Source organism: Lemur catta, chromosome 15, assembly GCF_020740605.2.
Source record: "Lemur catta isolate mLemCat1 chromosome 15, mLemCat1.pri, whole genome shotgun sequence".
Taxonomy (NCBI): domain Eukaryota; kingdom Metazoa; phylum Chordata; class Mammalia; order Primates; family Lemuridae; genus Lemur; species Lemur catta.
In genome coordinates, this window is record NC_059142.1 from 2066713 (window position 1) to 2088444 (window position 21732).

Consider the following 21732-nt stretch of genomic DNA (forward strand, 5'->3'; position numbering starts at 1 on the left):
GAGGGGCAAGTGGGAGTAATGAAAATATTCTGGAAATGGATGGCAGGGATGGTTGCAGAACATTGTGAATGTACTTAATGTCACTGAATTGTGCACTTTAATGGTTAAAATGGTGAATTTTATTTTATGTCTGTTTTACCACAATAAAAAAAGCCAAACTAATAGAGGCGAACTTCCTCAATTTGATAACGAACATCTACAGAAACCTACAGCTGACATATCTGTGGACAGAAACTACATGCCTTCCTGCTAATATCAGGAACTAGGCAAGGATGTCCCCTCTCACCACCCTTTTTGATCATAAGCGAGTGCAATAAGACAAGGAAAGGAAATAAAATGTATACAGATTGGGAAGAAAAAAAGAAAGGAAGGAAGGAAGAAGAAAAGAAAGCAGACTGCCTTTGTTCAGAGATAACATGATTATCAAGGTACAAAGTCCCAAATAATCCACAAAAAATTCCTGGAGCCACTGTGCCTGGCTAGTAATCCTTTGTAAATGTTAAAAGGTTGAAATAATACAAAATATCTTCTCCAACTACAATGAAATGAAATTAGAAATCAATAATGGAAGGAAAACTGGAAAATTCACAAATTTGCAGAAATTAACCAACACACTCTTAAGCAACCAGTGGTTCAAAGAAGTAATCATAAAGGAAATTAGAAAATAGTTCAAGATGAATGAAAACAAAAACATAACATACCAAAATTTACAGGATGCAATGAAAGCAGATCTCAGAGGGAAATTTATAGCTGTAAATGCCTATATTAAAAGGAAGAAAGATCTCAAATCAACAACGTAACTTTACACTTTAAGGAATGAGGAAAAAAAGAGCAAACTCAACCCAAAGCCAAAAGAAGAAAAGAAATAGTAATGATTAGGGAGAAGATAAACAAATATAGAATAGAAAAACAATAGAATGAACAAAATAAAAAATTGGTCTTTGAAAAGGTCAAGAAAAATTGACAAACCTTTAGTTAGACTGACTAAGAAAAAAAGAAGACACAAATTAATAAAATCAGATATGAAAGTGGAGACGTTTCTATTGGCCTTACAGAAATTAAAAAAAAAAACTGTTATAAGAGAATTCTATGAACAATTGAATGCCAACAAATTAGATAAATTAGGGGAAATGGGAAAATTCCTAGCAACACTCACTCTATCAAAATGACTCAAGAAAGAAATAGAAAGTCTGAACAAACCTATAATAATGAAAGAGATTGAATCAGTAATTAAAAAAAACACTTCCCATTCAAAAAAAAGAGCAGGACCAGGTGACTTCATTGATGAATTCTACCAACATGTCAAGAAGAGTTAATTTCTTCTCAGAGTCCTCAAAAAGCATAGAAGAGAATGATATCTTTTCTAACTCATTTTATGGGACCAGCATTCCCTCATATCAAAGCCAGACGAAGATATCACAAGAAAAGAAAACTATTGTCTTAGTCTGTTTTCTGTTGCTTATAACAGAATACATGAAACTGGATAATTTATAAGAAACAAAATTTATTTCTAACAGTTCTGGAAGCTGGAGAGTCCAGGGTTGAGGGGGCATATCTTGTGAGAGCATTCTTGCTGGTGGGGACTCTGTCAAGTCCTGAGGCAGCACAAAGCATCACATGGTTGGGGGGCCTGTGTGCTAGCTCAGGTTTCTCTTTCTCTTCCTATAAAGGCACCAGTCCCACTCCTATGATACTCTATCTGTTAACCCATTAATCTATTGATCCATGAATAGATTATAGATTAATCCATTCATGAAGGCAGAGCCCTCATGACTCAATCACCCTTTAAAAGCCCATCTATCTCTAAATACTGCCACACTGGTGATTAAATTTCAACATGACTTTTGGAGGGGACAGATATTCGAACCATAACACCTATAGGCCAATATCCCTTATGAATGTTTATAAGGAAATCCTCAAGCAAATACTAGAAAACCAAATCTAGTGCCATGTTAGCAGGATATACACCATTACCAAGCAAGGTTTATTCCAGAAATTCAAGGGTGATTCAACATACAAAAATCAATTAGTATGATACACTACATTATAGAATGTAGGGGGCAGACACACAATCATCTCAACTGATGTAGGAAATGCATTTGACAAAAGTCAACACACTTTATGGTAAAAGTAGTCAACAAATTAGGAATTGAAGGCAACTTCCTCCACTTGATAAAGTGCTTCTATGAAAAACCCAAAGGTTTTGAGGTCAAAGTCATCTCTAAAAAGAAAAACAAGAAAAATCCAAAGGTAATATCATGCTTGAGAGACTAAAAGATTTCACCCTAAGAAATAAGACATAGATACGTACTTTGGCTGGGCGAGGTGGCTCATGCCTGGAATCCTAGCACTCTGGGAGGCCGAGGTGGGAGGATCGCTTGAGCTCAGGAGTTCCAGGCCAGCCTGAGCAAGAGTGAAGACCTCATCTGTACTAAAAATAGAAATAATTAGCTAAGAACTACTAAAAATAGAAAAAAATTAGCCGGGGCATGGTGGTGCTCACCTGTAGTCCCAGCTATTTGGGAGGCTAAGACGAGAGGATCGCTTGAGCCCGGGAGTTTGAGGTTGCTGTGAGCTAGGCTGATGCAATGGCACTCTACCCTGGGCAACAAAGTGAGACTCTGTCTCAAAAAAGGAGAAGAAAAAAAGGATGCCTGCTTTTGCTAATTCTGTTCAACATTGTACTGGAAATTTTAGCCTGTATAAGTCAGGGTTGTCCAGGGCAACAGAACAAATAAGTTATATTGAGATATAAATAAAGATCTCTGTAGAGATCTCTCTCTTTATTAAGAGATTTATTTTAAGGAATTGCCTCACATGATTGTGGGAACTGGCAAAAGTTGCTGGACAGGCCGGCAGGCTAGAGAAACAATGAAGAGCTGACATTGCAGTCTTGCGTCTGGAGGCACAATTCCTCTTTCCTCCAGGGACCTCAGTCTTTTCTCTTAATGCCTTCAAATGATTGGATGAGGCCCACCCGCCTTGTGGAGGGTAGTCTGTTTTACTCAAAGTCTACTGATTCAAATGTTAATCACATCTAAAAAAAATACTTCAGAACATCTAGCCTGGTGTTTGACCCAAAATTGGATACTCTGACCTAGCCAAGTTGACATGTAAAATTAACCATCACGAATAGCCAGAGCAATTAGACAAGAAAAAGAAATAAAAGGCTCTCCACTCGAACTGCTTCACTTGATGAGCCTTAAAAAAAATAAAACAAAAGGCATCCACACTGGGAAAGAAGAAGTATTTATGCTGTTATTTTTTAAAGCTTCTGGGAGCTGGCTATTGTGGAGTGGGTAAATTAAAACACCATAAAGTCTGCTGTTCTTCCTGAGATTTAGCCTTTTTTCTTGACTGACTGCTCCCTGGATTGTTACCCAGGCTTTGGTTAATTTCCAGAGTTCTGAAAGAGTTGATTCCTACAATACATATTGGTTTTTCTTTGCTTTTATGGAGATGAAAACTTTCAGGGGTTCTTGCTCTGCCGTTTTCACTGGTACCACCTCTCCCACCTACCACCCCCACTTCTGTCTGCAACATCCTTTGACATCCGGTAGAGCAAGCCCTCTCCACCTTATTTTTCTTTTTAAAATTTCTCATTTTATTTTTGAATATTTTCACTTCCAAATGTCCTTAAAAAGTGACTAGTCAAGGTGAGTATGGGTTTTTTTTGTTTGTTTTTTTTTTGGGGGGGGGGCATCCAATGTTTATTTCTTTTTTTGTTATTTCAGCATATTGTGGGGGTAGAGAAGTTTAGGTTACTTATATTGCCCTTGCCCCCCCCCAGTATGGGGTTTTGATTATGATTTAATTGAATATATAGATTTAATTGTGAAACAATGGCCATTTTCTTTTTGTAAAACATTTTATTGATACATTCTACTATTTATGGGGTACATGTGATATTTTGATATATGCATACAATGTGTAATGATCAAATCAGGGTGATTGGGATATCATCCCACAAAAATTTATCATTTCTTTGTGTTGAGAGCGTTCCAAACTTCTTTTCTGGCTATTTTGAAATATACAATAAATTAATGTGAATTATAGTCACCCTACTGTGCTATCAAACACTAGAATTTATTCCTACTATCTAACTTTATTTTTGTACCCATAACTAACCTCTTTTCATCCACCCTCCCCCCTACCCTTTTTAAGCCTCTAGTAACCGCTATTCTACAGTCTACATCCATGAGATCAACTTTTTTAGCTCACACATATGAGTGAGAACATGTGAAATTTGTCTTTCTGTGCCTGGCTTATTTCATTCAACATAATGTCCTCCAGGCTCGTCCATGGTGCTGCAAATAACAGGATTTCGTTCTTTTTTATGGCTGAATAATATTCCATTGGGTATATATACACCACATTTTCTTTATTCATCCATTGATGGACACCTAGGTTGATTCTATATTGTGACTATTGTGAATAGTGTTGCAATAAATATGGGAATGTAGATATCTCTTTGATATACTGATTTCCTTTCTTTTGAACATATATCCAGCAATGAGAATGTTGGATCATATGGTAGTACTATTTTTATTAATAGTTTTTTTGAGGAACCTCCATACTGTTTTCTATAATGACTGTATGAATTCACATTCCCACCAATGGTGTATAAGAATCCCCTTTCTCTGTATCCTTTCCAGCATTTGTTATTTCTTGTCTTTTTGGTAATAGCTATTCTAACTGGGGTGAGATGATATCTCATTGTGGTTTTGATTTGCATTTTCCTGATAATTAGTGATGTTGAGCATATCTGTTAGCCATTTGTATATCTTCTTTTGTGTGATGTCTATTCAGCTCATTTGCCCATTTTAAAATTGGGTTATTTGGTTCTTTGTTGTTGAGTTGTCTGAGTTCTTTGTATATTCTGGATATTAATTCCTTGTCAGATATATACTTTGTAGATGTTTTTCTCCTATTCTGCAGATTGTCACTTCATTTTGTTGATTGTTTCCTTTTTTGTGCAGAAGCTTTTTAGTGTGATATAATCCCATTTGCCTATTTTGTTCTTATTGCCTTTGCTTTTGAGGACTTTTCCATAAAATCTTTGCTCAGACCAATGTTCTGAAGCATTTCCCCTATGTGTTCTTCTAGTAGTTTCATAGTTTTGGGTCTTACATTTAAGTCTTTAATCCATTTTTTTAAATTTTATTTATTTATTTTTTTGAGACAGAGTCTCGCTGTGTTGCCCGGGCTAGAGTGAGTGCCGTGGCGTCAGCCTAGCTCACAGCAACCTCAAACTCCTGGGCTTAAACGATCCTACTGCCTCAGCCTCCCCAGTAGCTGGGACTACAGGCATGCGCCACCATGCCTGGCTAATTTTTTCTATATATATATTTTAATTGACCAGATAATTTCTTTCTATTTTTAGTAGAGATGGGGTCTCGCTCTTGCTGAGGCTGGTCTCAAACTCCTGACCTCGAGCAATCTGCCTGCCTCGGCCTCCCAGAGTGTTAGGTGTGAGCCACTGCGCCCAGCCTTTAATCCATTTTGAGTTGATTTTTATATGGTAAGAGATGGTCTAGTTTCATTTTTCTGCATATGGATATCCAGTTTTCCCAGCACTATTTATTGAAGAGACTGCCCCTTCCCTGATGAATGTTCTTGGCACCTTTGTTGAAAAGTAGTTGGCTGTAAATATGAGAATTTATTTCTGGGCCCTCTAGTCTGTTCCATTGGATTATGTGTCTGTTTTTATGCCATTACCATGCTGTTTTGGTTACTATACCTTTGTAATACATTTTGAAGTCTGGTAGAGTGATGCCTCTAGATTTGCTTTTTTTCCTCAGGATTGCTTTGGCTGTTTGGGATCTTTTGTGGTTCCATATGAATTTTAGAATTGTTTTTTCTATTTCTGTGAAGAATGTCATTGGTATTTTGACAGGATTTCATTGAATCTGTACATGACTTTGGGTAGTAGAACTGGCGTGTTTAAAATATTGACTCTTCCCACCTGGAATTTAAATGGGCTTTCCATGTATTCAAATGTTCTTTTGTATTGGTAAAATTTTGGTTCTTGTTTTCTCTTAGATTTTTAAAATAGCTGTATTGAGGCATAATTATTATAAAACTAACTGCACATGTCTAAAGTGTACAATTTCATAAGTTTTGGCCTATGTGCACATGCATAACACCATCACCACAATCAAGATCATGAACATATTCATTGCTCCTTTTAGACCCCTTTGTAATTCTTCCCTTCCTGCTCTCACCCCAGTGCTGATCTGCTTTATCTCCCTACTTGTTTGCTTATAATTTCTGGAATTTTATATGAATGGAATTATACAGTATATACTTTTTCTCATCTGGCTTCTTTCATTCAGCATAACTATTTTGAGATTTATCTATGTTGCATGTCTCAATAGTACATTCCTTTGTATTGCTGTGTAGTATTGCACTATATGGACATACCACAATTTGCTTATTAATTTACCTGTTATTGGACATTACAAATAAAGCTTCTAGGAACATTCATGTAGAGACCATTTTATGGACATAATCTTTCATTTCCTTGAGGTGCATATGTAGGAGTGGAGTCCGGATGGAACTGAGAGGGGCCACTAGACGGCAGACTACTGGCAGTGCTGACAGATGTGCTCCCACCCTCACAGAATCTATGCTTTGCCCTTCTTGAAACTGTAGGGTTAGGGTTACACACATGTACAAACACCTGACTGAGCTCTAGGGAGTGTGATTGTGTATTTTGCCTATTTCACTATACGTTGTTTACTGCAGACATTGTGCATTCCTTCCTGAGGTTTGTGCTAATCATATGCTTTAAGCACAGGTTAATGCAAATACGATAAATGAATCATATTAAACGTAAGCCAATAAGTGTAAGCTCCTTGAGCAGAGAGAACATAATTTATCTCATTATCATTTTTTATCTTTTTAACCCATCCCCCTTTCCTCCTATTTGCCCATGTGGCTAGCACATAGTAGGTCAGTTTCTTTAACCAGTTAGTAAAAATTTATTGTATAATGTTATGAAGTTAGCAAGATAGGAATCAAGAATTTGATAGAATTTAGCAAGTATTCAGAGTTAGGGAAAGAATAATTAAATTTTGATATGTAGATACTGTGTAAGACTCAATGACTTTGTCTCTGAGGGTATATGGAGTGGGGTGAATGGCAGGGACCAGGGATTTGCCAAGAAGTCTAGGGCTACCTGGGCACCCTGGTCAAGTTATTTACTATCTCTAGCCTCAGTCACTTCAACTCTGCAATGGAGGTGACAATAGTGCCCATATCATATGGTAGTTGTGATTAAAATACTCAGTCTATGTAAAGCTCTTAGAGCATTGCCTGACACACAATAAGCATTATATAAATATTAGCTATAATTATTATAATATTAAGGAGTTGGCAATCTGAAAATATTGTCTCTTAAAACCAAAGAAACATAGGAAGTATAAAGGAAGAGATGATTAGATACTTCAGGCTTCAAACATTTTCCCACTTAAAAAATACATTTTTAATGAATAAAGATGAGCGTGAGCACGGTGGCTCACACCTGTAATCCTAGCACTCTGGGAGGCCTAGGCAGGAGGATGGCTCGAAGTCAGGAGTTCAAAACCAGCCTGAGCAAGAGCAAGACCCCGTCTCTACTAAAAAATAGAAAGAAATTAACCAGACGACTAAAAATATACAGAAAAAAAAATTAGCCAAGCGTGGTGGCTCATGCCTGTAGTCCCAGCTACTCGGGAGGCTGAGGCAGGAGGATCGCTTGAGCCCAGGAGTTTGAGGTTGCAGTGAGCTAGGCTAACGCCACGGCACTCACTGTCTCAAAAAAAAAAAAAAAAAAAAAAAAAGAATAAGGATGACCAAATAATAATTGCTAACATTCACTTTTGCTTTGTAATAATTGTTTTAGTAAAGGTCTTACATGGATCATTTCATGTAATAGTCCCTTCAATACTGTGAGGTGGGCAGTATATTGGCCACATTTTACAACTGAGCAAATTGAGCAACTTAAGGACCATGTTCAAAGACACAGAGCTGATAGCTGATTGAGTCAATATTTTGAATCAGATTCTACGTTCAAGGGCTAGGTGCGATGGCTCACGCCTTTAATCTCAGCACTCTGGGAGGCTGAGGTGGGAGGATTGCTTGAGCTCAGGAGTTCGAGACCAGCCTGAGCAAGAGAAAGACCCCATCTCTACTAAAAATAGAAAAAATTAGCTGGGTATGGTGGCACATGCCTGTAGTCCTAGCCACTCAGGAGGCTGAGGCAGGAGAATTGCTTGAGCCCAGGAGTTTGAGGTTGCTGTGAGCTAGGCTGACACCACAGCACTCTAGCCTCTGGGCAACAGAGCGAGACTCTGTTTCAAAAAAAAAAAAAAAGATTCCACACTCAAGTGTCTAATTGTGGGTGCCATGGTAAATTTTACTCACTGTTGGTTTAATGACTGTACTAGCTGAGATAAAACAGGAAATTAGGTGAAAGGAAGTTGAGTTAACATTTCAGGTAATTCTACTTAGACTATGAAATTTAAAATATTGACATTTATAATTTGAGAACAGTAGCTAAGATTAATTTAGACAAGACAATTTTCAGTAATTTTTGAGAAATATTCTTTTTTCTGGCTCTACTGATCAACAATGACCTATTTCCTAAGAGCACACTTCTGCCCATGTAGTATAATTTGTAGTGTTCATGCTTGATCTTTGAACTGTACTGTATCAATTAGTGTTCAGGCAGAGACTCAGAACCGTGAGAGATATGCACAGGCATGATCATAAGGACTTGTTAAACTGGCTTACACAGCTGTGGGTGCTGGTTAAGCAATCTCCGTACAGCTGTTGTGTATCTGGAGCTTGAAGTCCACAAGGTAAGCTGTCAGGAGGGGAGAGTGGATATGAAGTGGTGGAGGTCAAAGGTGGGGTGGAAGCCCCAAGCACAGCTGGGACCCCCTAGGCTGAAACTCATGTTGGTTCCTGTTGCCTTTGGCCTTGGGGACAGAATTATGATGCCCTGCAGAAACCGAGGCCTCCATCAGTGAGCTGAACGTACACACCTGGCCCAGGAGTCAAAGAAACCAAAGGAGGAGCCAAGGAAAAGTAGAGCAGCTGGTACACTCCTCACCCATGAAAGGAGCTAGCAGACCAGCAACAACATGCGTGTCTCCCCTTGGATTCTGCTACTTCTTGCTAGGCCTAATTCACAGGTATTTGGATTTTTCTATCAGCTTGTTTGTTTTCACTATTGTGAAAATGACCTTTTCTTTTGATCAAAGTTTCTAACCGGTAATTGATGATATATAGGAGAGCTATTGGTTTTTGAAAGTAGGTTTTGTATCTAACAAGTTTTATGAAACCTCTAATTTGTTCTAATAATTTTTCAGCTTTTCTTCATGTTCTGGGTAGGTGATCTTATCATATACAAATCATGGTCCTTTTGTCTATTTCTTTCCAACATTTGCAGCTTGTGTCTTTGAGTTGTCTTATTGCCTTGGTCAGGTGAAGAGTAGGGGTGCTAGAGGCCTCCTTGTATTTCCAGAGTTCCCACGAGCTTTGCTGTGCTATCCTGTCATTTCCAGTCCCGGCACTTAGGCTATAACTGTGGTGATTTCTTAAAGAAGACAGCAGCGATGTTGCTGAGTGTAAAATGGCATAATCCATCTGGAGAGCAATTTGGCAATAATCCATCAAAATTACAAATTCAGTTTGACCCAGCAAGTCCTCTCACAAGAATGACATCCTTAAAGAGGTATCTGCTCCCATACGAACTACCCCTATATGAAATGAAGTATGTACAGGGTTATTCACTGTAGCCCTACTGGTGAGGGGGTGAAGGAATTTGTCAGATTTGTCTATTCCTTGCTTCATCAAGGGGATCTTCTTAAATCCTCTAATAAGACTTGAACTACAAGCAACAGAGAAAACCAGAAAAGTAGGTAGTGCAAGGGCTCTTAGCTTAGAGTATTTGAGGATGTGTTATTCATCCATTAATTTATACAACAAATATTTATTGAGTACTTTCTAGATGTCAGGCTCTTCTGGGCTTTGGACAAACTTCTTGTTCTCAAGGGCCATTATAATGAGGAAGACAATAAATACATAGATATATGATATCAGCACTGTTTATAAAAGCAAAAAATTAGAAATAATCTAAGTGTTTATCTATAGGGAACTGGTTAAATAAACTCTGGTACAGACACACAGTGGAATACCATGTGGCAATAAAATAAGATAAAAATAAAACAAGAAGGCTTTTGTTGAATTGACATGGAAGTATCTCTAGGATATGTTGTTAAATGAAAAAAGCAAGTTGATAATGCACAATGTGTACTATGCTATCATTTGTGTAAGAGATAGAGGAAATAAAAATATTCATATTTCTTTGTTTTTGCTTAAAGAAATATTGCAAAGCTACAGAAGAAACTAAGTTTCCTATGGGTAACTGGGTGAAGGGCAGGGTGCTGTTTGGTGACAGGAAGGGAAGCCTGATTGGTGAATGTTTAACTTTTCACATAGAGTTTATTTATTTACTTTTCTTTTTTTTAGAGACAGGGTCTCACTGTGTCGCCCAGGCTGGAGTGTAATGCCTTGATCACAGCTACTGCAGACTCGAACTCCTGGGTTCAAGCCACCCTCCTGCCTCAGCCTCCCCAGTAGCTGGAATTACAGTTGTGCACCACCATGCCCAGCTGACTTTATTTTTTTTAACCAGAGTATGAAAACTTATTTCTGTGGTGATTGTTTATGTGAGTCAGTGTGTTTGCATATAACACCTCTGTTGATTATATTCGTTTTACATTCATGACTTGACAGCTCCAGTGGGCCTTTACTGCTGCCTGGTCATCACATGGTACATTCCCCAGTCCATCCACACTCCCTCGCTACTGCCTGCCCGTAGCTATTTCACACCATCTCCTCTCTCTTCAAGCCTCCTCCAGCCCTGCTTCCTAATCTTACCGGCAGCTGATGGCATTGCTTCCTGCTCTCCATAGAAAATGGATAACTTCCACAGACTCCCACAACCACATGGCCTTGCCAAGTGGAAGGTGACTGGAAGCCATCACCCATCATTTCCTCTCCTTTTCCTCAGACCATAGCAAGTGTGGCTGCATCAACCCACTTCACACCTTCTTGCCTTGTTTTTTTAGTTTTGTCACCTGTGAATGCATTCAGAAACAATCTATTTTGGTTTTGCATGTTCTTTATTCTTTTCTAAATGAAGGCATTATTTTGTTCCTTACTTCTTTAGCTCAGCTTTATGTAAAATTCATCCAGGTTATTATATACATTCAACCTGCAATTCATTCATTTTCCCTTCTAAGTATTGTCCCATTGGATGCATACACCACATTGCCTGTTCCAGCACAGACAAGTGTTTGGGCTATTTCCGCCGGGGCTGTTACAGACAACCCTGCAATGAATATTCCTGTGCATGTACCGTGGCACATAGGTGCATAATTTTCTCTAGGGTCTAGAACTAGTAATGGAATTAATGAATCATGGGCTTTATTTCTTTACCTTCCATTTTACTAGATAATACCCAACTGTTTCCAAACCAAGTTACCATTCTCACAAGCAGTGCGTAGTAGTTCCTGTTACTCCACATCCATAACAACACTTGCTGCTGCCAGACTTATCAATTTTTGGCAATATGGTGCCTGCCTAATTGTTTATTTGCCTTTCTTGATTGTAAAAGTAATGTATATCCACTATAATTTTTTCAGTAAATACAAAAATGTATAGAGAAGAAAGTAAAAACTATCTGTAATATCATCACCCTGAAGTATGCCCTGATAATGCTGTGTACCTTGAGACTTTTTCTTCACCTAGTCCTGGGTCCCGTACACTCATGGTTCCCAAACTCTGGGCCAAGGTGCCACAGGGAACAACAGTGAATTCACAGACATGTTGAGGGATATTTTATTTTATTGTATTATATTTTTTTATTTCAGCATATTACAGGGGTACAGTTGAGGGATATTTTAAATTTTCAAGGGAAACAGAGTGATGCTCACATTTGTCAAACACCACACACACTACCAGCTGAAGGCACTTCATAGTTCCAGTCTTAGGCTGCATTATATTCCCTCTGATGATGACATCTTTGTAAAACTGGGTTTTCAAAAGTTGTGATAAAAAGTGTGGTGATGTGAAATAGGTAGTGAGGGTGGCAGTCTCCAATCTGATTTCAGTATTTGAGAAGTTGTGCAGTGCCCAACATGTGCACACAACCCATTAGTAAGTAATGGTGGTTAAGAATGAAATAAAAAATATTTTTTTCTTTCAATTTATGTGTATTACCTTCTTAAAAATAAATAGCTCCTAAGCTGTTAGAACATAAGTAATTATTAAGTTTCTTAGATACAACTAATTAATAAACAGAACTATTTAGGTTTTTTTTTTCTTGGTCTGGGGGTACCATGAAAAAATAATTAGAACACTAAGGGTGCAATGATGCCAGAAAGTTTGAGAACCTCTGCCATACTCACTTTTAAAAAAAGGAAATTTGTAATAACACGGTGGCACTCTGGCTTTCAAAGTGTGAAGGACTCTTCATCACGTTGTGAATGAATCCTTTGTTGAGGCTTAACAGAAGATGGAAGTATCGCGTATAGTTTTTGTCTTTGTCTAACTATACATTCCTGTTTTAACTGCTGGATTTAAAAGGTTTCAGGCTGGGTATAGTGGCTCACACCTGTAAACTTAGCACTTTGGGAGGCTGAGGCAGGAGGATCACTTGAGACTAGGAGTTTGAGACCAACCTGGGCAATAGTAAGACTCCGTCTCTACAAAAATTAAAAAAAAATTAACTGGGTGTGGTGGCATGTGCCTGCACTCCCAGCTACTCAGGAGGCTGAGGCAGGAGGATCACTTGAGCCCAGGAGTTGGAGGCTGCAGTGAGCTATGATGACACCACTGCACTCTAGCTGGGGTGACAGAGTGAGAACTTGTCTCAAAAAATTAGAAAAAAAAAAAAAAAAAAGGGGGGGGTTTTGAATACATCATGTCCTTATGTCATAAAGAAAAAACTAGACAGGCCGGGCGCGGTGGCTCATGCCTGTAATCCTAGCACTCTGGGAGGCCGAGGCAGGAGGATTGCTTGGGCTCAGGAGTTAGAGACCAGCCTGAGCATGAGTGAGACCCCGTCTCTATTATAAAGAAAAAAGAAAAAAAAAAAAAGAAAGAAAAAACTATACAATTGTTTTATAAAAATGATACAGTAGTCATTGTTTTAAAAAATTTAGTAATTTGTACAAATTATACAAAGCAAAGAGAAAAGAAAATCATTCCAGATTCCCCAAATCAGAAATAATTGTAATTATTGCTGACATTTGGTGGATATCATTTCAGACATCTCTCATACATACATATATGCATAGAAGGATAGAAAGTTACTAAGTTTAAAGAAAATTGAGATGATCTATAACTTTTTATAAAAACAATTAAATTTTATTTTACCTAAATTCAGTGAAAGAGAAATATCAAAGTGAAACTGAATTCCTATATTTCAAGTCAAGTTTCTTCACAGGAGATATTATTTTATTAAAATATTCTCAAATAACAAAATAGTTATTTTAAGAAAGGAGTTATTAATAGAAGCTTGTTTATACAACAGGTTTCAACCTCAGGCAGAATCTGTGGATTAGAAAACCGAGGAAGCTTTATTCCGCCTTCCTTTTCCCTACGAGATTTTTAAAAATGTAATTTTTACATTGTCAAGGTTCAATCACATTTACATTCTGTTCTGTAATTACAATACACATAGTTTAAATTTGTATTTCTATATTGCCAGTACCTTTATCAGAGTCCATTCCTGAAATAATTTGATTTACATTCTAAAACATCTTCAGTTCTTTTGCGAGTAGTTTTTTTTTCTTTGAAAATACCCAGGGTTGCTCTATCTGCTGGGTCACTCCACGCCTGAGGCTATCTACCTGTGGCCTTTATTTGGTATCTGAAGGACAAATGATTTTGTATTAAACTTTTGGGTTACTTCCTCCCCCTTAGAACTTTATAGGCATTGCTGTATTGTCTTCTAGAAATAAATATAACAAGGTAGAAGGAAGCCTGCAACCATTCTGATTTTTTTTTTCTCCTTGGTAGGTGATTTGCACTTTCTGCCTGAAGGTCTAGAAAATTCTTTATTACTGGAGAAGAGAAACGTACATCACCAGGTTATCTCTTAGTGCTTACCCCCCACCCCCCTGCTACAAAGTACCCATTCAATCGTCAGACTTCATTTGTTTGAATACCTCTTTCTTCCATTTGTTCTGTTCCTTTTTTGAAAACAACAGTGTATACATTGCATTATTTTTTCTGTCTTCCATCTTTTTTTATTGTCATAAAATATACATAAACAAATTAACCATTTTTAACGGTATAATACATTGGCATTAAGTATATTCACAATATTGTGCAATCATTCACCACTTTCCAGTTCCAGAGCTTTTTCATCATCCAGAGACTCTGTACCCATTGGCCCATAACTTCCCTTTTCCTACTCCCTCAGCTCCTGGAAACCTCTCATTTACCGTCTCTGTGAATTTTCCTCTTCCAGGTACCTCGTAGAAGTGGAATCATATAATATTTGTGAAAGGATGGCCTTAGTAATAAACTAGCTAACAAAGAAAGATAAACTGTCAAACACAAAAGTAAGAGGAATAAGCCCACAACACACAATTGCCCCTTTGAGAAGAAAAACGCACAGCACAACTGCCCTTTCTTTTGTTTGATTAAACACCTGGGATTCAACTAGTCTTTAAGATTAACCACCTGTGTTATCTCTAAGAGTGTTTTCACGGCCTTGAAGGGCCCTAAAAGTGGACAACAGGGGTGCAAGCCCTCTGCCTCAGCTCCTGCCAGAACCACATTTCCAAGGACTTAGGTATGCCAGCCTCACCAGGAAAAAAGGGAGGGAGGACTGGGGGGGAGCAAACCACTCCACAGCTGCTTCTGTTATCAGCTGACAGCCATAACTATTTTTTTCTTTCTCTTTACCCTGTAATAAAACCACAAATCCCTGATCCCAATGCCAACACTTTTCCTTCTTTCTGTTCATGTTGTGCCCTTCTTACTCTTTGAGAAGTAAAATAAATTTTCTTTCTTTAAAACTATCCTAATCTTTGTGTTGAAAAAATCTTTCTCCACCTGCATATGAATTCACATCCTAACAATTTGTCCTTTTATATTTGGCTTATTTCACTTAGTATAATGTTCTCAGGAGACACCCATCTTGTAGCATGTATCAAAATTTCGTTACTTTTATGGTTAAATAATATCACTTTATATGATATACCATATTTTAAAAAACCCACTCATCTGTGATAAACATTTGGGTTTTTTCCACCTAAGCTATTGTGAATAATGCTGCCATGCATATTAGTATAAACGGAGTCCCTGCTTTCAATTGTTTTGGGTATAACCTAGGAGTAGATTTGCTGCATCATATAATGGTTTTATGTTTAACTTTATGAAGAGTCAACAAACTGTTTCCCACAGCAGATGCACAGACTTATAATTTCTCCATGTCTTCACCAACACTTACCATTTTCTGTTTTTTAATAGCCATCATAATAGGTATGAAGTGGTATCTCGTTGTGTTTTTAAATTGCATTTCCCTAATGACTAGTGATGTTGAGCATCTTTTTATATGCTTATTGGCCATTCGTGCGTAGCCTGGGACCCCACTTGCTGCTGGCATCTGCAGTAAGTACAGTCTTACTGGGGACATTGCCCTTTAACTTGTGGGATCAAAGGCTAACTCAGGTAGTTAGTGTCAGAATTGAATGGAATTGTAGAACCAGTTGATGTCAGATGACCGTTTTCAGAACAGTTCTAACTTCAAGATCATTGATTGATTCTTTTTTTTGCCTATTCCAATTTGTTGCAAAATCCCTCTAATGAAATTTTCTTTTCAGTTGTTCTGTTCAGTTTCAGAGTTTCTATTACATTCCTTTTTGTACTTCCTATTTCTCACTGATACTCCTATTTGTTGAGAAATGAAGTTCCTGGCTTCCTTGAGTTCTTTGTCAATGGTTTCCTTTACTTATTTGAGCATATTTAAGACAGTTAATTTAAAGTTTTCTCAGGGAAGTCCATTGACTGGGCTTCTTCAAGATGGTTTCTATTAATCTTTTTCCCTCTGAATGGGCCATACATTGACTTTTTGCATACCTAGTAACTTTGTAAGGAAAATTGAGTAATTTGAGTAGAATAATGTGACAACTCTAAAAATCAGATTTTTCTCACTCCCCAGGGTTTGTTAATACTGCTGCTTGTTAAAGATTGTTTTTATTTAGATACTTTGCTAAAGTATTTTTGTTAAGATAGTATTCTTTATTGTATGTGGCCACTGAAGCCTCTGTTCCATTAACCTTAGGGTCACCTAGTAATTTGACAGACATTTCCTTAAACACTTTTTGGCTACTATGAATAGCACTACTAGAAACATTCAAGTACAAGTTTCTGCGTGGACTATGTTTTCATTTCTCTTGGGAATATATCAAGGAATGGAATTGTTGGGACATAGAATAACTCTATGTGGAACTTTTTGAGGAACTGCCAATTGTCTTCCAAGTGGCTGCACGATTTTACATTCCTACAAGCCATGTAGGAGGATTCCAATTTCCCCATATGCATGCCAACATGTTATTATCTGTGATTTTGGTTACAGCCACCTAGTGCCTATATAGTGGTATCTACCTGTGGTTTTCATTTGCTTTTATCTAATGGATATGATGTTGAACATCTTTTCACATGCTTATCGGCCATTTTTACATCATCTTTGGAGAAATGCTGGTTCAGATCACTTGCCCATTTTTAAAATACACTTTATTTTTTAGAGTAGTTTTAGGTTTGCAGAAAAATTGCACACAAAGTAGAGTTCCCATAAATGCACCCACCTGCAAAGTTTCCCCAATATTTAACATCATGCATTAGAGTAATACATATAATTGATGAATACTGATACATTATTCTAAACCAAACACCATAGTTTACATTGGTGTTCAGTCTTTGGGTTGCCCAGTTCCATGGGTTCTGACAAATGTATAATGTCATGTATCCACCATTATAGTATCATGCAGAGTAGCTTCACTGCCCTAAAAATGCCCTTTGCTGCAGCAATTCATTCCTCCCCACCCTTGAACTCCTGGCAGCCATAAAGAGTCTGCAGTTTTGCTTTCTCCAGAATGTCATATATTTGGAGTCTTAGATACTTACCCTTTTCAGATTGGCTTCTCTCTCTTACATTTAAAGGTTGTCAATGTCTTTCTGTGTCCTGCTAGCTCATTTCTTTTTATTACTGAATAATACTCCATTGTATGGATGTAGCACAGTTCCTTTATCAACTTGCCGATTGAAGGACATCTTGCTTGCTTTCCAGTTTTGGCAATTATGAATAAAGCTGCTATGACTATTCACAGGCGGGTTTTTTATGTGGATGTAAGTTTCAGCTCATTTGGGTAAACAACTGGAGCATGCTTATTGGACCACATTGTAAGACTATGGTTAGCTTTGTAAGAAACTGCAACACTCCTCCAAGGTGGCTGTACATTATGCATTCCTACCAACAATGTATGACAGTTCCTGTTGCTCCATGTTCCTTGCCAGCATTCGTCATTGCCACTGGTTGGGATTGTAGCCATTCTAACAGGTGTGAAGTGGTAGCTCATTATTTGCACTGGCAATTCCTGGATGACACATGATGGTGAGCATATTTTCATATGCTTATTTTCCATCTGTTTACATTCTTTGGTGAACTGTTTAGATGATTTTTAATTGGGTTGTTTTCATATTGTTGAGTTTTAAGAGTTATTTGTATATTTTGGATAAATGGTCATTTAATCAATGTTTTTCCAAAGATTTTCTCATGATCCCTGGGTTGTCTTTTCATTTTACTAATAATATTGTTCACAGAGCAAGTTTTTAACTTTAATTAAGTCAAACATGAACTTTTTTCATGAATTGTGCTTTTGGTTTTGTATCTAAAAAGTCTTTGCCAAACCCAAAGTCACCTAGATATTCTCCTATGTAATCTAGGAGTTTTATAGTGTTGCATTTCATTACCAGGCCTATGATCCATTTTGAGTTAATTTTTCGAAAAGGTATAAAGTCTTTCTCTACAATTTTTCTTTCCTTTTCTTTTAGCACGTGGATGTCTAGTTGTTTCAGCACCATTTGTTAAATAGGCTATTCTTTTTCTATTGACTTGCTTTTGTTTCTTTGTCAAACTTTAGTTGACTATATTAGTGAGTTTATTTTAGGACTTTGTAATCTGTTCCACTGATCTATTTGTATACTCTATCATCAATACTACATTCTCTTATTTACTCTACCTTTGTAGTAAATCTTGTCGTTGGTAGTGTCAGTGCTCCAACTTTGTGCTCCTTCAATAATGTGTTGACTATTGCAGGTTTTTGACTTTCCATGTAAACTTTAGATGCAGTTTGTCAATATCCACAAAATAACTTGCTGAATTGTGATTGAGAATGTGTTGAATCTATGGATCAAGTTGAGAAGAAATGACATCTTGACAATATTGAGTCTTCATATTCATGAACATGGACTATCTCTTCATTTATTTAGATCTTCTCTGGTTTCTTACATAAGAATTTTGTAGTTTTCCTCACATAGATCTTGTACGTATTTGGGTTTAATATAGCTAAGTATTTCCCCTTTTTTTGGTCCTAATGTAAATGGCTTTGTTTTTAACTTCCAGTCCAAAATGTTCACTGCTTTTATGTAGAAAAGCAATTGACTTTTGTGTAATAACCTTCATCCTGATACACTGCTATAGTCACTTATTAGTTCCAAGAATTTTTTGTGGATTATTGGGGATTATAAATCTAGATAATCACGTTACCTGTGAACAAAGGCAGCTTTATCTTTTTCTTCCCAATCTGTATACATTTTATTTCCTTTCCTTGTCTTACTGCACTAGCTAGAACATCAATTATGATCACAAGGAGTGGTGAGAGGGGACATCCTTGCCTAGTTCCTGATATTAGCAGGAAGGCATGTAGTTTCTGTCCACTAAAATGTCAGCTCTTGGTTTCTGTAGATGTTTGTTATCAAATTGAGGAAGTTTGCCTCTATTACTAGTTTGCCAAGTGGGTTTTTTAAAAAACTGTAGTAAAACAGACATAACAAAATTTACCATTTTAACTATTAAAGTCCACAATTCAGTGACATTACATACATTCATAATGTTCTGCAACCATTACCATCTACTTCCAGAACATTTCATCATCCCAAACAGAAATTCTGTGCTCTAAAATAACTCCCCACTTGCCTCTCCCCCAAGCTCCTGATAACTTCTATTCTACTTTCTTTATGAATTTGACTATTTAGGTACCTCATATAATGTAACCATAAAATGTTTGTCCTTATGTAAGCTGGCACATGGCTTATTTCCCTTCACATAATGTTTTCAAGGTTCATCCATGTTATAACATATATCAGACTTTCATTCCTTTTTAAGGTTGAGTAAAATTCCAAGTTTAAACTACATTTTGTTTATCCATTTACCTGTGATGGACATGTGAGTCGTTTGCACATTTTGGCTACTGTGCAATAATGCTGCTATGAACAGTGGTGTACAAATATCTGAGGCCCTGCATCATATGTTGATCCTGTATTTGTTAGAGATCTCACATACTGGTTTCCATGGTGGCTGTACCATTTTACATTCCCGTCAGCAGTGTACACTAGTTCTAATTTCCGCATATTCTCTGCAACACTTATTTTGTTTTTTCTATGACGAACATTGTAATAGGTATGCAGTGATGTCTCATTGTGGTCTAGATTTGCATTTCTCTAATGATGAAGAGAATGTTTTCATGTTCTGATCGGCTATTTGTTTATCTTCTCTGGAGAAATTTCTGTTCAGGTTTATTCCCAATTTTGGATTGGGCTGGTTGTGTTTTTTGAGCTTGCTAAGGTGAAACGATTTTTATATATTTTGGACATTAATCCCTTACCAGATATATGCTGTGCAACTATTTTCTACCATTCTGAAGGTTACCTATTCAGATTGTTGATAGTGTCCTTTAATGCACAAGTTTCTAATTTTGATGAAGCCCCATTTAGTTTTTGTTTCTTGTGCATTTGTTGTCAAATCCAAGATATCATTGCCAAATCCAACGTCATGCATTTCTCCTAGAAGCTTTAGAATTGTAGGTCCTCTGTTTATGTCTTTGATCACTTTTGAGTTAATATCCAGGTTTTACAGCACAATTTGAGGAAAAGATTTTCCTTTTTCCAATGAATGGTCTTGAAACCCTTGTTGAAATCATTTGACCAGATATGCAAGGGTTTGATTCAGGACTCCCTGTTCCGCCCATTGGACTGTATGTCTGTCTTTATGCCAATACCAAACTGTTTTGGTTATGTAGCTTTGTAGTACATTTTGAAGTCGAGAAGTCTGAGTCCTCCAACTTTCATCTTTTTTCAAGATTGTTTTGGCCATTTGGGTTCCTTGGGATTCTATATGTATTGTAGGATGGATTTTTCTATTTCTGCAATATGTCTTTGGGATTTTGATAGGCAATGCACTAAATCTGTAGACTGCTTTTGGTAATGTCACATTAACATTATTAATCTTCCTAACCACAAATATGGGGTATCTTTCCACTGATTTATGTCTTTAATTGCTTTCAACAATGTTTTATACTTTTAGTGTACCTGTCTGTCACCTCAATGGGTACATTTGTTCCTAAGTATTTTATTCTTTTGATGCTAATAAAAATGAAACCATTTGCTTACTTTCTTTGTGGGATCATTCATTGCTAGTGTATAGAAATGCAACTGATTTTCTGTGTTGATTTGTATCCTGCAGTTTTGTTAATTAGGTCTAACGGTTTTGTAGATTAAGGGTTTTGTACATATAATATGATGTCATCTGTGAACGCAGGTAATTTTACTTCTTTCTTTCTAATGTCATTGCCTTTTATTCTTTTCTTTTCTTGCCTAATTGCTCTGTGTCAAACTTTCAATACTATTTTTAATAGATGTGAGGAAAGCAGACACCCTTGTCTTGTTCCTGATCTTAGGGGAAAAGATTTCAGTCTCTCACCACTGAGGATGATATTAGCTGCAGGGTTTTCACTATGTCTTTTATTATGTGGAGGAAGTTTCCTTCTATTCCCAGCTCATTAAGTGTTTTTTGTTTTCAAAAAAGTGTGCCGGCCGGGCGTGGTGGCTCACGCCTGTAATCCTAGCCCTCTGGGAGGCCGAGGCGGGTGGATTGCTCGAGGTCAGGAGTTCGAGACCAGCCTGAGCGAGACCCCATCTCTACTAAAAATAGAAAGAAATTACCTGGACAACTAAAAATCTATATAGAAAAAATTAGTCAGGCATGGTGGTACATGCCTGTAGTCCCAGCTACTCGGGAGGCTGAGGCAGGAGGATTGCTTGAGCCCAGGAGTTTGAGGTTGCTGTGAGCTAGGCTGATGCCACGGCACTCTAGCCTGGGCAACAGAGTGAGACTCTGTCTCAAAAAAAAAAAAAGCGTGCCATTAGTGGTAGAGTGAGATACTATCTATAATATTTGTTACTTTTCTATTTGTTGCCCTTCTTTTATTTCCTTTTTTCTTATTGTTTCTGCTTTCCCTGGTTTTAACTCAGCTTTTACACGATTTTATTTTCTCTCTTCTCTCAGCATATTGATTATACTATTTTTTCTTTTTTACTTTTTCAACAGCTGCCCTAGAGTTTGCAATATACGTTTACAACTATTCTAATTCCACTTTTTTTTTTTTT